Source organism: Equus przewalskii, chromosome 14 (genome assembly GCF_037783145.1).
Source record: "Equus przewalskii isolate Varuska chromosome 14, EquPr2, whole genome shotgun sequence".
Lineage (NCBI taxonomy): Eukaryota > Metazoa > Chordata > Mammalia > Perissodactyla > Equidae > Equus > Equus przewalskii.
This window is the reverse complement of record NC_091844.1, coordinates 77578153-77595458: the sequence shown is the minus strand read 5'-3', so window position 1 is coordinate 77595458 and position 17306 is coordinate 77578153. Positions and strand designations below refer to the sequence as shown.

The 17306-nt window shown below is 45.1% G+C and overlaps 1 protein-coding gene across 12 annotated transcripts in view; it reads right to left on the bottom strand.

Moving 5' to 3' along the window:
• The window catches only part of CYRIA (CYFIP related Rac1 interactor A), a 102512-nt gene that overhangs the window by 34756 nt on the left and 50450 nt on the right, over positions 1 to 17306 (bottom strand). For 2 of the 12 annotated variants that reach the window (XM_070574385.1, XM_070574389.1), the window contains 2 exons: positions 16423 to 16566; positions 15321 to 15961 (listed from right to left, as the gene is read on the bottom strand). The exons of 4 other annotated variants lie outside the window; for them this stretch is intronic. The gene's annotated coding sequence lies outside the window, so the exon portion shown is untranslated. Of the gene's footprint in view, positions 1 to 6130; positions 10715 to 15320; positions 15962 to 16422; positions 16567 to 17306 lie in introns of those variants that run through there. 6 more of the 12 variants (XM_070574388.1, XM_070574387.1, XM_070574390.1 and 3 more) reach the window with 6 other exon arrangements.

The window sequence follows — 17306 nt, the reverse complement described above, 5'->3', positions numbered from 1 at the left end:
TTGGACTGAACTTCCGAAAGCCAAAGCAAAGGAGAAAAAATGGTCGCTTTCAAGATTTGGTATCCAGAAAATAAAAACAAACGGGTTTTACTGAATCAGTACAGTTTTTTATGATTGGGAAAAAAGAAAAGAAAAAAAGTAATTATGGCTAAGAGATAGTTGAGACAAAGAGAAATCTCCTCCGGCTGAGAGTGGGCTTAGAGAGAGGATGTCATGCTGAGGAGGAACTGAGTCTCAGAGCTCCCGTGGGTACAGCAGTGGTTTTGCAGCCAAATGGGTGGCAGAGCAGCCTGGTTGGCAGTCCAGGGCTGTACTTGGGAACGCTGTAAATCTGATTTCCAGGTTCTATTTGATGACTCCATGGCTACACTGCTAATGTTACCTGCTGCTGGGTCTGTCCCAAGGGATGCCAGCTACTTGTCACTCTTCCCTATGGTGTAGGAGCTTATGTCAGAGAGAATACATCAACTCAACAGGTGTTCTGAGCCCCTTAGGAGGACCTTAACCTGAGGACCTTAATCGGAGTCCCTTAAGATGGTGACGATTCTGATGATGATTCTTGGCAGTTTTTATAGGTAAAGAAGCTGCTTATGTAAGTTCAAGGATTAGGAAAAGTATCCCCAATAAGAAAGGAGGGGGAAGAGAACCAATTTGAAGAAGGGGAGAAGTAGAGTAAAAAATGTAGATGAAAAAGTACTCAAATATTAGAAACAGAAGACAAAGGAGGATAAGAGGGATTCCAGGCATAAAGGAGCTCAGGCAGTAATGTATAGAGCATGTTTATTACTCAAAACTAGTATGTTGTATCTATTGTAAAGTTTAGGCTTCCTTTAAACACACACACACCCACTCCCTTGGCATCTTCAGAGACCATCTTAAAGTGAGGCCTCCTTGGGACTTGATCCAGCTCCAGTGCGCACATGAGTGTTGTGAGATCTAAATTCATTCCTGTGGGGAGGGGCCAGCAAGGGCGCAGCAAGGGAAACACAAGGTCTTGGCTAGCAGATGGAGAGAAAGGAAAGGATACACCAGTTGGATAAGTACTCACGAAGGGATGGGCCTGCAAATACACTCTCTGACTCTTTTACTCGAGATATTTCCTGCTTTTGGAGAAGGGTATTGGAAAGGGGTCCTCTTTTCACTGGTGGCCACTGTGAACGGCCCTTGGCTCTTGGAGGCACCAGTCTTCCTCCATGGCTGGACTTCCCAGGACTGCTCCTTCTCCACCAAAGGGAAAGTATGTGGGCATCTGGGCCACTGGGTCTGTGGCATGATGGCTTTAGCTATTTGCTGAGCCTGTTTTCCCGCGGCTCTGCAAGCTGGAACTTACTGATAACGATTAAGACACAGGCTTGAGAATCTGAAGCACAGAGGAAGCCAAAATCACAATATGGCAAACTGATGTTCTCAAAAGATGTAGAGTGTAACTAGTAGATGGATGAGATCATAGAGAAAAGTTTGAAAGAGCTCCACAAATATAAACACATCTAATTCTCCCATTATTCTAGAGAAAGTAATTTTAGCTGAGTCTTGGGTTCCTCATCTGCACAACAGTCATGTAATAATATCTCCTCATGGGATTCTTGCAAGGACTAAATTAAATGAATGTAAAAGCACTGTGCATGCTGTAAAAATCTGTGCAAATATTAGCTATAATTACTCAACATTACAACTCATTTTACGGTTTAAGATATTCAGGGAATCAGAGAAACGTAACATCCCCAGAATCATATGAGTTGCATTTTTCTTTATCTTTCAGGTTCAGTCTCTCAATATCTAGGCTTCTTTATGCAAAGCGCTTTAACGATAATCAGGTAAATAGTTAAAGGTATTAATAGCTGGCACGGCAAGATATTTTTCCATGTGTCAAACACTGTATTTTAGATTCATTTTCGTATTTTATCTTCAAAATATACCAAGAGGAAGATATATTTTTTAGGGATTAGAAAACTTAGACTTAGTAAATTTAAATAGAGATGCTGATTGAGGGGGCTGGCCCCGTGGCCGGGTGGTTAAGTTCTCAACCTCTGCTTCAGCAGTCCAGGGTTTCACCAGCCCAGGGATTAGCCAGTTCGGATCCTGGGCGCAGATCTACCATCGCTCATAAAGCCATGCTGAGGTGGCGTCCCACATAGCATAACCAGAAGAACCTACAACTAGAATATACAACTATGTACTGGGGGCTTTGGGGGGAAGAAGGAAAAAGAAAATTGGCAACAGATGTTAGCTCAGGGCCAATCTTAAAAAAAATAAAGAAGCTGATTGAAAAAGATATAAATCTTTATGAAAGAAAACGAAATTCTCAAAAGAACAATATTTATGTAAGCTTGTGATAATTAGAGGGTGGGGTCTTCAGATAGCTTAATATAGATTAATATCCATTTTCAACACAAAAATCTCAAGCATAAACAAACGCTTTTGCAAATAGGAATAGCTAGGTTACTCTTTCAGTAAATGCCAGAAAAATCATCAAACACTGCAATTTTTAACCAAATGGTTGCGTCTATGTTTACTCCATTTCATAAATATAGTATCAAGTCCAAGGAAAACACAAATCTCTAACGAAGAAAAACCAACCAACGTGGCTCATGAAATATCTCTATTGAAAAGGAATGAAATGTCAAAGGACAGGGGTAACACTGATTTGCCAGCAAACTAAAGAAGCAGAGGCCGGGGTTACTGCCAAGAGACTCAGTTCACCTTCCTCAGCACTGACTCTCTTGGTGACAGTGACCTACCTAAATAAAAGGAAGAAACAGATTCCTTTCCCAAAGAAGGGAATCTGTAACAGTTTCGTGGGAAGTTTCCTTGTCCCTCTTTGGTTTCCTAACAAAAACTCCACCTTTAATAATGACCCTGAGGGAATTAGTCCATCCCTTGTTGGACCCCTGAATACACAGGGCCCCTGGGGGTGGGGATGCAACGATGGGAGCCAGAGCCTAGTGCTCAGGGGCTATGCATCCTAGTTAGGGACCCAGCACAGGTTTAATTTAAGAACGTAATCGACCCAGAAGCACATAATAAATTTCTGATAAATGGTAATTGTTCAAAAATGTTAATTGAATGTGAAAATGGTATGCACCAGTACATATTAAGTACCAATCAGAGTGATTAAAGCTATTATTATTATTATTGTTATTATATATGAGCAGGACAAGAACATGCACATTTTACTGAGTGCCCCCTGTGAGCCTGGCACTATACTAGGAGCTTTCACATACTTTAGTCTACTCAAATCTTAAAGCAACCCTTCAGCTAGCTAGAATTATCTTCACATTTATTGGAAGAAAAAGAGGCTCAGATGGTTAAGCATCCTTCCAAAGACTACAGGAGAATAAAAGACAGAGTCACATATGACTCACGGGAACCCAAAGTCTATGCTCTTTTCTGCACAGGAGACCTGGGACTCCAGACTCCTGGAAGTCCCTGTTTGGGGACTTTGAGAGACTGTAGTCTGTGGAAAGTACATGCAGGGTATCATATTATTGTACACACATTCTCATTTTTCTGAAGAGTCTACGGTTTCTGTTACATTCCAAAGCGGCCTGCTCTACACTAGTACCACTCAATGGCGTGTTTAGGGAGGGACATGTTTCTTTGGGAATTCAGAGAAGAGAGAGAACCGTGTCGGGTGGAGGCTCCCGGAAAAGTTAGCTTCATAGAAGAAGTGAGCTGCCACCCAGGCATGAAGGATGCTGGGAATCTGGATTGGCCGAGAGAAGTCCTCCAGCTTCCAAGGGGAATTAGGAGAGAGAAGGGAACAAAAGACACAAGTTGGGTGTCTCATCAAGTCTTCCAAAAACAGAAGGCTTATCCTCAAGGCTCATTTACTGCAAGGTAATTTTGAAATGGGTCCTTTCAAATGTTTTTCCAAATAGTCTAGAAGGAGGGCGTTTCTCTAGTCACTGAGGGCTGCTCACACTGCCCGTAAAGACTGCTTGATGTCCCTGCCAAGGGAGGCTCTCATCTCCCTGGGGTGACAATTTGGGATGTACACATGGTACTTTCTATGACTACTTTCTTGGCTCTGAGCTCAAAACCACTTCCATGGGAGTCGGCTGCTCAGTAGAAAACAACGACTCTCTTAAAGAAAGAGTTCTCTGCTAACATTTCCAGTTCCAAAAAAGAGGAGAGAATTAAAGCATGTGTGCATGCACATACACATGCACGTGCACACACACACACACACACTCCCACCCCCACGTGCATATTTTTTTCATATCTGGAACTCTGTTTTTGTTTGGAAGAAAATAATTAAATAATAGCATTAGCTGTATTCCCAGAGTGTAAAACCAAATAAAATCAACCAGAGCTTGTTTTAAAAGATGTGACCATGGTTTGTAAGGAAATTTATTGGTTTCCTATCTAACAAAGGACTCAGGCCCAGCACGCAGGCCTGTGAATGCTGACCTTTACCTGCGTACACCAGAATTTCAATGCCCAATTTTCATGATGAGAGAACAAGCACTTATAAGATTTCTTTTGTGACTTTGACTATTTGAAAGGAGAATTCCTAAGCCAATACTACCTTTTATCAATAAAGAACAGAAGGTGAGAAAAAAACAGATAAAACAGCAGCCTTCAGGATTTTATTTTCTAATATTTTTCTTAAGATGATAAATACTCAATGCCTCTATCATCAGCGTGGGTTTTGTTAGCACTTTGAATGAGCCAATACCTCCCAGAATCTACAATATTTAGCATCCCTGGTGTAAAGACTTTAAGAAATCAAAGATTTAGATTCTTTATCTATAACTCAATATTTGGGGGTTTAAGAAGTGCTGGTTGATCCTCATGTTTTTCTGCAATCCAGTTAGCATACAAGCCACAGACCAGTCATGAATACAACACTCACACATATCTATATAACATCACATCTTTGTCCAAGATGTGTCTGGTCAAATTTGTCCTCCACAGGAGCATGTGTCAAAGGAAGGGAAGGTATTCTTAGACGCATTTTACCGATCAGAACTCATGAGTCAGGTCGAGTAAGTGTCCTCCCAAAGTGGTCCAGATGGATTCTGGATTTCCCCATCTCTAGTGCCAAATGTCATCAGAATACATTCTACATCAGAACTGGAATCATCTTTTTAAAGCTCTTATTTTACAAAAAGAACTTGCCCAAGGACCCACAGTACCTTAGGACCAAAGAAGGGACCAGAATGGAGATGTCCTGGCTCTCAATCTCAAACTGTGTCCACTAACACAAAAAAGTAAATGGGACATCAAATCCACTTTTAAGACATAAAAATATAAAGCACCGTGTAATGCTGCCACTGGAGGCTTTCTGTTCCACGTTAGTGGGGTCTCGTCAGAACGTGCTAAACAGCGGACATCCCTCCCTGGTGCTTCACAAAGTTGTGCGCACTTACTTCTCTCCATCCCTACCTTGACTATCCTAACTCAGACCCTCAGCAGAGCTTGCCTGCATCCTGTAAACAGCCTCTGATCTGATCTTCCTGACTCAGTCTTGTCTTCCTCCCATTCATTTCCATACTGCTGGCAGAGCCATCTTTCTAAACACAAATCTGATTATGTTACTTCCTTGCTTAATATGCTTCCGTGGCTCCCCAGTGCCTGCAGGATATAATGCATCCAAATGTGTGCACTGGACCCAGAACACCTGGCCTCTGGCCTCTATTATCTCCTCTGTCCCCTCCCTTTCTCCCTGCCTCTGGACTCTACGCTCTAGCCAAACCTTGCCCTTCTCAAAGGAGAAGTGCCTCAGGGCCCTTGCACATGTTGCTCTTTCTGTTTCAATTATAATGACAGCTAGCATTTTTTAATGATCTGCAGGCGATAGTGATGAGAACTTTTCATGTATTATCATATTTTAATTTTCACAACCACCACATGAGGTAGGAACTGTTATTATCCCAATTTTAGAGATAAAGAAATAATCTCAGAGATTTAGAAACTTGTGCAAGCCCACAAGTGGCAGAGAGGGTCTGGAATCCAATTTCATGTGACCTCTAAGCACTGACTCTTGGCAACTGCCTCTCCAAAATTCCCTTTCAAGTACACGTTTGGAAGTCAGGGCCTCCAGAAGGAAAAGTCCTCCCTGCCTTTTGACTCCACCTCAAATAAAAAACCCCACTCCCCTGAGTGAGCTCTGCTGCTCTCTGCTCACCTGATCTGCGGTGTCTACCTCGTCACAGGCCCGTCAGTGTGGACTGCAATTACATGCTTTCTCTCGTGTCTCTCGGAGGATAAGGTCTTCCCGGGCAGGGCGGTCTTTACACCTCATTGTAGTCCCAGCATTCAGCACAGGGCCTGGCACACAGTTAGCACTGGAAAAGAAATCCTTAAGATTGTGCCGCCCAGTGGATCCACAGCATGGATCAGTCCAAGGGAAAAGGAGAAAAATAAAGGCTATGCCATGAGCCTTGCAGAAAGCTACAGTCATTCCAACAGTTTTGCACTATGGTGTTTTTATTTTACAAAATGATAGTGACAGCTCCATTCTAAATCCCCAGAGTTTATTTTGAAATTTTGGTTTATGAAATTTAAAAGTCTAGGAGCTGCTAACCTGGTCAGGGACTTGCCCGGGCTTGGGAGCAGAGCTACAAGGGGGCCCTGGTCTCTGCTCTCAGGCCAGCGCCTCCAGCTGCATCCTGCTACTGGCCATCCTTAGTTTTACTGTAAGTCTGGCCCCTAATGGCAATGGCGCCCCGAGACTTCCCCAGCGGAATGGAGAAAAGCGGTCCAGTGCTGGCTCTAGGAACGTTTCTGGGGACGGCATGTGATTTTAGGAGGGTTATGAAGACATTCTGCCTTTCAAGCTGATCAGCAAGGTTCAGAGTTGGAGAAATCAGGAGGCCAGCCAGGATGGCAGCTGCTGCCAGTGACACCAGAGGCTTGCAGACTCCCCACACGGCCCTGCAAAGCCAGCATCCCTCTGGCTTGCCTCCCATGAACCATCAGCAGCATCCAGGGAGCTGTCCCAGGAGGAAAGGGTGCAGCCCTGATACCTCTGCTGTTCCTACGGCTCAGAGACACTTCCTCCTGGAAACTGCAGAACCTCCTCAGACAACAGTTACACTGCTTGCTTGTTCTGAATGAGAAGCAAAACCAGTTAACCATCAGCCTATAATATATCAGATACAAAATAGGTGGTTTTAACGAAATACTCTCTAACATAAAGGTACATTTCTTAAACGATATAAGCACCTGTTTTTCTGGAGGGAAAATACACCAATGGAAAGAAGTAGCTCAGCCTGTAAATTCCAGGAGCCTGAATCTGCTAAACCAGGTTAATGATTTTTGATAGCTGGGCTCGGCTGGAATTCCCTTCCCCATCAGCTGCCTCTGCAATGAAGTTATAGGTTTTCTGTTCTGTTGCCGAATGTGTGGCCAAGAATCCAGCAGATGATTTTATTCCAAGATGAAGGAGGAAAACTGAAGGAGAGTGAGTCTATTTAGCACTTTCATCTGACAATAAAGATGAGTTAATGGCTAAAATGTGTTTTCAAAACGTTTTAACACTACAAGTAATGGCACTTAAATGGGAAAATGCCTTGAATATTCTCATCGATTATTAATACCATGGTGTCCCTCAAAAGGGCTTGGCGTTCCCCATGGAATACAAGCTGCTTGAGTCCAGTTGTCAGGCAATCCATGGGAATTCTCAAAAAAGTACCGAGAGACCATTATGGAACGGAACGATTAAGTGCAGGTTTAAAACAGCCCTTTCAATATCTGAGTTCAGTTTTCTAAAATAGACTATTACCTCATCATAGCTAATTTCCCCATAAACACCAATATTACAGCAGGAAAAAGTCTCCAAGAAATGAGGGCAACATTAGATTCTTTTTCAGAGAATGAAAGTCAATGGTGCCCCCCAATTTCAAATGCTAGTGAATATGGAAACAATCAACCTGGGGTTGGCTCTGGACCAGCCCACCGCGGGGAAGTCATTAGTGAATTTGTTGCCTTTCACTTGGGAAATCAAGGACACGGTTATGAGGAAGCTGCTTGATCAACCGGCCCCTTACCTAGAGCGAGAGCTGACAGTCTCGGCCCACCCAGGCCAGTTCTGCCAAGGTCCAAAGGGAAAGCAACCCCTTCCAGAGCCGGCAGCCTGGGGACCTAAGTGGCGGTCTTGGAAATGCCTTTTGCTCACTGAGTAACACTGGGCAAGCTGTTTATTCCGCCTCTCTCAGACGGCCTCAACCTCAGTTTAGAAAATGAAAGGAAACACTGAGAAGTTACCGAAAGTTTGGGCTGTTAGACCATCAGTGATTCAGCTTAAACAGACTGTCCGTTCACTAGGATGTCCAACCCCCTTTTTCCAGAGTTCTATCTCAGGCATTTAAATGGGCCAGAGCAGCGCCTCTTCCTCATTTGGAGCTGCAGAGGAGGACTGCCATGTGCACTGTTGATCCAACCCTGCTCCCTCAGATGCCCCATGACCTCTGTCTCCTGCTCCTCTCTCGTCTCTCTGAATGCTCTTCTTAAATTTCTACTTTCTCCATCTGACCTTTAAATGTCGGTCTCCAAGGCCTTTCTTCGCCCCTTTCTCACCCTCGCAGGCGCGACCCTCCCGACTCCAATAGTCGCCCTATGCTGATGACTGCTCAACTTCTCGCCCCAAATTGGACCTCCCTTCTCAACTCCAGGCCCATAAATCTAAGAGAATTTGCTGCAAGTACAAATTTGGGGAAGGCCTTAATATCCTCATGTTCTGCCTTCCCCAAATATCCTCCTCCTGCCTCATTCAATGAAAGGCATCATCATCCATCCTACTACATGAGCCAGAAATCACAGTGTCATCTGAGATTTCTGCACTGACGCACCCCTTAGATCCATTCTCTCACCCAACTCCATCTGCTGAACTTTCCCCATCTCCCTGAGATCACCTTCTTCTCTTTGCTGTTATCTCTCCTTATTGCCTCCAGTCACTATCTTCACCTCCCTCTCACCTCCCACTAATCCAGAACCAGATACACTAAGCACCTCAGATCCCGCACAGCCTCTGAGCGTGGCACAGGACCTGTCCGTGTAAAATGAATGCTGGTGAATTAAATCTCTCCCACTTCTGTTATCTTACAATACAACCTTAAAGAAAAAAAAAAAAAAAAGACTTTCTCCTTGTATCTGCCTGGGTTTCATTCCCTGGGCAGCTGCATCACACATTTCTGCTTGAAGTTTCTCTGCCTCCATAGTTCACTGTCAGGTGGTGAAATACGACGGAGCACGTCAAGGCACAGGGCGGCACGGTGCTATCGGAAGGAGTCCTTCTGGAAAGCCAAAGACCTCTGAAGAATCCCCCCGCCCCAGTGCCATGGATTGACTTGATTTGTAAGTCCAGGATTCCAGAGGCTGAGTTTTCTTATACTGGGGCCCACCTGTTTACCCAAGGAGGATTTGGGATGGACCCGCCAAAGCTTTAGGGGTTTTACTTCCTAGGCCAAATTTACTTCAGGGAGTGTGGGATGCCAAAAATTATATAAGTACCAAAAAGATCAATAAAAGCCATTTGTCATACTAAAAACCTGAAGAACTTGAAGCCCAGGGAAGTCGGCAAGCTTCACGACATCTTAAGCATCAAGGACATCCAAAGGGCCGGAAACTTCCCTAGAAATCTCACAGGCAGGAGTGGCTCTGCTTTTGTTCCCAGTTTCTGGAAGAAGCAATCACGTTGATTTCAAAATCCTCTTCACTGCAAACCAAACTAACGTTTTAAAATAAAATCCCTGGCTTGAACCGGAAGCAAGCGGCAAAGACCATCAGGTAAGCTGGGAAAGGAAAGGTGAGCGAGGGGAGAGCTGGCCGGGTGCCGGGAGGGGAGGCTCCTGTGCAGGAGCCACTTTCAAGGCCGACTCCGGGGCCGAGTGGGACGTGGGGCTTGCTGGGTGAATGCGCTTGCTGGGTAGAACGAAGGCAGGTTTTAGCGTAAACGCTTTCCAAGCTGGCTGTCAAATTAAGATGGGGACAATTTTTCACCTGGTATTCAGGGCTATAAAACCTGACCTGAAGCTCTTTCAAGTTTCAGTTGCTCTGAACCCTCTGTACTTTGGTCACGCCAGAATACAGACCAGGCCAACAGCTCTGGCCTCCTTCTGTCTTCTGTTATTTTGTTCATGTTGTTCCCTTTGCCTGCAACGTCCTTGCCCTCTCCTTTGCCTGTGGATGTCCTGTCTATCTTTCAAGGACCAAATCAAACTGCATTTCCTCCCCGACATCTCTGACCTGACCCGCAGGCTGAATTAACAAGCTTCCTTGCTGTGAATTCTTTCAAGGGCTATGTCTTCTTCATTTTCAGAATGTTACCCATTTCAACTACTCCTCCCCACCCAACACCAAGCACTGGTCAGCACACAGCTCGTCATTTATGTCCACTGAAATGGACGGAAAGTGTTAGATAAGTAGTCATCACATAGCAACAATCGTGAGAGGTCAACTGCAGAAAAAGTGAACAGAGTAAGCATTGGTCATTGGGAAGAGGCATAGGCCAGAGAAAATACGCATTTCCCAAAACAGAAATATTTTGGGGAGCTTGACTCTGCTGTTTTATGATCATAGATGACTTTGAAAACCAGTCTTCTCAGAAAAATGAACACACGCACAGACACACGTCTTCCAGGAGGTGCAATAAACAGAGTGCAGCCCAGGAATGGAAATTCCTCTTCTATTTTAAAATCACCAATTTCAGTGTATGGACAGCCAGGCAGGATGAGGAAGGTGTTTCCAGGTATGTGGACCTTGGACCACACTGAAAAGGAAGAGGAGTCGTTTAGTGGAAACGGCACGAGCTTTGGAGACCTTGGGCAAGTCGTTCTACCTTTTGGAATCTGAGTTTTCCTCATGTGTAAAACGCAAATCATAATACTCCCTTTGCAACGTTGTTATTGAGTAAATAAGATCATGCTGGTAAAGTACCCAGTGTAGCATCTGGCCTGCAGTCAGCCTCGGACAACAAATACTAGTTTTCTGCGCCTCCTGTCTTGCATATAAAAAATTGCAACCACAATGCAAACAAGTCATTTCCCTTTTAGCAATAAATTCTGCACCGCTGCTTTGGAGGGAAGGAAGAAAGCGGACTCCGACCACCGCCTCCGTGAAGAGATGAAGCCGGGGGCTGAGCGGCTGCTGCGGGCTCATTCGCATGGTTATTAATCATACAAGAGCCCATTTATGACAAACATAGGTCACTCCCTTTGCATGACAAGGCGTATAGGTCCACAGAGCCCCATTATCCAAAAAAAACAGAGCATTGTGGGCGACGCGGGCGAAGCCGAGTGCACACACACAGGCGGACATTGTAAGGCTGTTTGCACAACCCCGCAGTGCTCCTCGCGGATTTCCTGCCAAGGAGACATTTAGATCTCACAGCGTCTGCTGCAGACATTTGCTCATTCAACATGGCTTCGGGCAGTGGGCTGGAGAAAGCCGGGTGCGCAGTCCCCTCTGCTGGCCATCCGCGGAACTGCATGCTGGCGATACTTGGATAATAACGCGCACAACGTGCTCTCAGAAGGCCAGCCTCTCCTCTCCTTTCTCTTCTTAAGGAGTGCAGCGCAACCGGTATGAGCTTTGGAGGCTAGAAAGTCTAGTTCAAATCCGCACTGTAACATGTATGAGCTACAGGACCTTGGACAAGTCTATATCACCCCTCAGATCTTGCTTTCCTAGATGGAGTCCACAGCACTTGCCTTCTCCACTGCCTCCAGCACAGTGGGCATCCTCATTGACCTGTGCAACTAGGAAACGAAATCAACAAGCACCTGTGGGTAATGTCTTTGCTTAAACTGCAGCCAGTGTTTAGAGCAGAAACGTGACTTTATCTTCTTGATGTCTCCTCTCTCTGCTTTCAAATTGATCTGCCCTGCTTCACATTGTGTGTCGTGTGTTGGCCTGGGCAGCATCCTGTGTCCTGACGTGCACTATTTCACTCAGCATGTGAAATGCCCAACAGGCTCAACCTGAAGATAGGAGTGGAGGGGAGAGCTGACAGAAACTCTCAAGATGAAAGAAAGGCCACTCCACTGACCTACTTAAACTGAGCTGCCATCTGACTTCTGACATTTGACCTGGCAACAAGAACGTGAACTTGGGTTTGAATCCCAACTCAGCCATTTATTAGATAAGTCGTCTTAATCAACGTATTTAACATTTCCTTAACCTCCCTGAGTCTGAGTTTTATTATGAGTAAAACAGGATTTATTTCAACCTCTTCAAGGGTGGTTTTTGGAAATAATGACATAACATATGTAAATAGTCAGATGCATAAATAATAGTTGCCATAATTGCTATTACTATTGTTATTTTTATTGCTCTACTCGCTGGTCTTAGTCCTGATCTCCTGGCCATGAAGAAGAGTTCCTCTTTCCTACACAACTGTTAATATCTACGAGGGCTTTAAATACCCCTTAGAGTGTGCAAGCTGATGACTTCCAAGTTTATACCTGTTGCCTCGATCCCTTTGCTTGAACTCCAGACTCATATATCCAATTGACTACTTGACTTCTAATAGACACCTCAAACCTAACACATCCAAAGTGAAAGTTTTGGTTTCTCCCCTTGAAGTCTGCCCTTTCTCCAGTCTTCTCTGTCTCACTCAATGGCAATTCCATGTTTCCAGATGCTCAGTCCAAAATGTTGGTATTATCCTTGACTTCTCTCTTTCTCTCATACACCATATCTGAGCTAACAAATCTCTTCAGCTCTCCTTTTAGGATATAGCTTGAATTCGATCATTTCTTACACCCTCCATCATCAGTGCTGTAGACCAAGCCACAAGCCATCACTATGTCTTGCCCAGAGTATCATACTTGCCTCCTAAGCTGATCTCTCAGCTCCCCTCTCACCCACTCTCAACCCGTCAGTCAACTGCCTGTGCAGCAGCTGGAGCGATGCTTTCACAATGCATCATGTCACTCCTCTGCTTAAATCCCTTCAATGACTTCCTGTTCCACTTAGAGTAAAATACAAGACACTTATCACAGTCAACAAGGCCCTGTGCTGTGTTATCCCAACGTCGTTCATCTCCTAAAACTGCCCCTCATTCCCTTGGCTTCTCACTGCTTCCGGCCTCCTCACCTTTTTCATTTTGAATTTATTGCCTATGTTTCTGCCACAGGACCTGAGCACCTGCTAGTCCTTCTGCCTGTAATGCTTTCCCCCATTATATCTGCATGGTTTTTCTTTAGGCCTCTGTTCAGGGTTTACTTTTTAGTGAAGCCCAACCTAACCAGCCAGTGCAAAATAGTCTTTTTTGGACCTAGGCCCACCCAGCCCCCCGGTCATTGTCTTTTTTTTTCTTTTTAATCTCGATCACCATTGACATATGTATCCCCTACTCCTAGACTAGGGGCTGACACATAGTAGGACCTCCATACACACATGTGGAATGAATGGAGTCATTCATTCGTGGACACAACTTCCATGACCTCCTGGAGCTCCTCTTTCAACAAAACTTAAGTTTCTTCCTCCATGTCCCTTGGGAGGAGAGGATCTCAGGTCATCTGATATTTTGGTCATACACTCTCATTTGGATAAGAATGGGGGAGAAGGGGTCATTCAAGGGGACGGGGAAATGCATGGTCAATGAGCATGGTCCTAATGAGGGAAAGCATGAAACCATAAAATAGAAAGTGCGTTTGGGGGGCAGGAGAGCGAGAGAAGTTTGGGAGAATCAGCTGAAAACCTATTACATGGGAACTTTGAAACCGGAAAGCAGAGTAGGGACACTCTTGGGCGGAAATGCAGCCTGGCACCTTGGGCAGGTCAGACGGTTACTGTGTAACCCTGGGTCTGAAGGACATGAGAGAGACCAGTGACTGTTATGCCACTGAGTGCACAGGGAGACACAGGCTCTGTGTCTTCATCTTATCTCAGTCACCTATTTGCTATGGGGCCTTGGAAAAGGTCATTCCTCGGTTCTGAGCCTCATCCATATAGTCTGTAACCTACCAGTACTGGCTAGATGATCTGGGAAACTCCTCCCAGTTCCAGCATCACAGGGTTTTAGACAATGCCAATGCCCAAGAATTTCCAGATATGTATCCAGGCAACCTAATGCTAAACTATGAGCTAAGTTAATTAGAAATGGGATGCAACTTCCACTTAAGAAACAGAACTGCACACCAACAGCACTTCCGCAGAGCATCCCAGGTCTTGTTCCTGAGGCTCTTTGGATTTCAAGTTATTTGGGAAGGATGGTGATGATAGAGTCCCAGCATTTTCAAATGCCCCATGCTATATCAAAATTGGCCACCGCTGCAATCAGGCAGTGCTACAGAGTTCATCGCTGTGAAAAGCACTGATTCGGAAATCAGGTGAAACAAACTACTAAAGAGAAATTGTCTCCAGCCCTTGTGTACTTCTGAAGCATGAAATATCATGAAATGCACAGATATGCTAACTACGAATAATTTTCATATATTCAATAAAGCAGGCCCCAAAGTATCTATATTAGGCAGTGCTTGGACAGCCTGGTTTAATAGATTATGTGTACTCAAAGGTCTAATATGACATTCTTTAATTCAGATTCTTTTCCTTTGGAATTTGAGAAGCAGTTGAGGACCTGCCACAGTCCCAGCCCTAGGAACCCAAATCAAGTCTCACTGCAATTATAGTAATAATAAAATTGTAACATTAAGGCACTAAGCTGGGGATAATTTGCAAAGCTATGTCCATTGGCTTTCAAAAAATTCCATGAAATTACAAAACATTGCTGTTAATACAGATACCAAGGTTTTGGAAGTCTACTTACATTGCCCAGGAAATGACAGCATTTAATTGGAATAATTAACAACCTTTTTCAAAATTTCTAGAATTACCAGTATAACCAAAGATTCTGTTTAGTTGGCAAAAGTCTACTCGTTCTCTCGGGTTATCTATCTGCCCACATTTCACTTCATACTCAATATAATTCAGCCGATCTCTCTCCCCACCCAAATCCAACACCCCCCCTCACCCTTGCCACCTGCTCCCACGTTAGAACGGACATCTTCCTTCCCATGGCCCTAATACAGACACCCTGTCTAGCCTGAGTATATTTCCGTCAAAAATACAGTATCCATCCACGTCTGTGGAGCTCCTTGAAGGCAGGTCGTAACCATCGCTCCAACTTCCTACCTAACACAGTCCTTAATAGAGTAAAGAAAGTTGGTAAATGGTCAAGGAAACAAATGCACGAACATTTGTTCTTTTCAGAGATTAGAGCTAAATAAGACGTGGTCCCTGAGCTGGTCTGGGAGCACGATCCAGTGAGGGAGAGAGGCTGTGTTCAAAGATGATTATAAAGGACGGAAGACTCTTATGTGGGTGGAGGGAGAGTGTTCGAGGAAGGTGGTGCAAGAGAGGAGGTGACTCACCTGAGCTGGAATAATCTGGGAGGGTCTCCTGCGGAAAGGGGTTCTGGGGTGGGATGGAGGAGAGGAAGAAACTGTTAGTGGACATCAGCTGCCAGTCAGGCCCAGGAGCTGGGAGGAAGGGAACCCAGGTCCCTCACAGCTGAGATCACAGGCTTGGTGCGGTGGGTGGAGAGGAGGGGCCTTTGGAGTGACAGCTGTCAGCGGCTCAGTCTTAACAAGTGTTGGCAGATCCCAGTCTTGTGGTTGTGATGAAGTGGTGGGACCAGCTTTCCTCTGTGGCTTTTAAACCTGCTCTAAAAGGAATTCACTGCCAGGCAAACTTATATCCACCACTGGCCTGGGGCCTGCCATGATGGCTGTCTGTCCTGGGGGGATCCCCTGCCCAGTGCACCTCTCCCATAGCCCCGTGAGTCCTGTCACAAGCACCCTTCCACATCCTGTCTCTCTTGCTTACCTGTCTGCCTCTCCTCCTAGAAGGTGAATACCCCAGGAGGCAAACTGGAGCTCACTTATGTTTGAGGCCACAGTGGGCCACTCACGGAGTATGCGTTTGCTGGATACATGGAAAAATGAGTCGACAAGTGATGGCGTGAATGACAGATCTGTATCCAAGGACCTGCTGTCTGAGCTCCAGCTGTTTACTTAGAAAGAGAGAAAGAGGGAAGAAATGAGGGTGGGCAGGCAGGAGAGGGGAAAAGAGGGAGAGGGAAGGAGGAATGAAAGAAGGAAGGAAGGAAAGAAGGAATGAAGGAGAGAAGGAAGGAAGGAAGGAGAGAAGGAAGGAAGGAGAGAAGGAAAGAAGAAGAGAGAGAGGGAAGGAAAATTGTCTCCCCACCTTCACACCTAGTTTAATAAAGACATAATCAGTTTCAGGCATATGAAGAAACAGACTCAGGGGTTTTTATACTATGCTTGAAAATTAAAAGAAAGAAAACATGAGTCACCAAAAAAGCAAAACGTGGCCTCAGTGATCCACAAATTAAGTTCTGGAAAAGACCGTAGGATCTGAGAAGATCCTGTCTCCCACTGCTGGGAGGAGATGACCAGTGACTCATGTTCCACAGAGAGAAGCTTGCAAAGCTGTCTCAGTATGGGTTCCCACCTCTGGCCCTGTTAATCCGCTTCAAGAGGCCCAGCAGGGAGAAGTCCAGCATCAGGGACAGGCACGGCCAAATGCCAGTGTCTCCTCTCCTCAGCAAGTGGGGGTGGCGTTGGATTTTGTGGATGCTCCTTTCAACCCAAATTCCTGCAAGGAGAGAATGCATCCAGCTGGGAGACCTCGGTGCACCTTCAGGAGTGGTACTCCCTGCCTGCCGCCTCTGGGCAGCTGGGACGGCAGTAAGCATCCTGTCCCAGGTAAGGACGTACTAGTCTTCAGCCGCCTGTGCTAGTACACATCAGAGCTGACACAGACGGCCCTGAAACCGAAATTCTGAAGACTCAAAAGATTACTTCACTCGTCCCCCTGCCTCCAAAAATCCTCATGATCAGATAACCGCAGAAACAGCAGCTGTGGCTTGAGTGTCAACCCTGCACTGAATGCTATTTTAAGAGCTGCCCGCAGATTATCTCATTTAATTCTCACAATAATCCTCAAAAGTAGATAAGTAGTTTAATTTTAAGAGTTACTGAAGTGATATGTTTCTGCTAAAACAGACCTTTTCTTTGGCAAATGCACGAGCTTGCAGCTAAGTACTTTCTCCACTAAGGGGCGTTATCCTCTCATTAAAAATGCCAGACCCGTCAGGGTAGGCCCTTAGCATAAAAGCAGAAGTTTGTAAAAAGGACAAAGCAGAGGGATCAATTTCAACATCCTGAATATTTTCTAAACTTTAGTCCTCTTAGCAGTAAAAAGTGTTCAAATTCACAGCTGTAGTACCCAATGCTTTCTTAACACAGTAACTCAATTCCTGTTCAAGGTCATTTCTAAGGCATTGATCTTGACCAGTTTGTCAGAAATGGAACCACAACATTTGGGGGAAAAAA